Source organism: Berghia stephanieae, chromosome 6 (genome assembly GCF_034508935.2).
Source record: "Berghia stephanieae isolate SIO BIC M18660-M18661 chromosome 6, UCSD_Bste_1.3, whole genome shotgun sequence".
NCBI lineage: Eukaryota > Metazoa > Mollusca > Gastropoda > Nudibranchia > Aeolidiidae > Berghia > Berghia stephanieae.
In genome coordinates, this window is record NC_088365.1 from 11,308,838 (window position 1) to 11,309,142 (window position 305).

Genomic DNA, 305 nt, shown 5'->3' on the forward strand with positions numbered 1-305 from the left:
CAAAAATTGATTGTTTAAACTAAAACCCAAAAGCTTTCTGACCATTATCTTGTTTGCAAAACGCGCTCTATAAAACTTCAAGTTCTTATAAATTAAACAAAGATTTTTCTTCAACTTTGTGAAGTACAAAACGAATCAGAAAAAGAAAATTGTTTATTAGTCTGTAACAAATGTGAAGATTTTCCTGTAGTTGGTAACGAGAGGGTTAAAGCACACACCATAAATAATCAAGGTAATATAATCATCCTCTTTGACGATACAATGTGACTAATCGTCTCAAAATGGTATGATGGCCCGGTAAACTT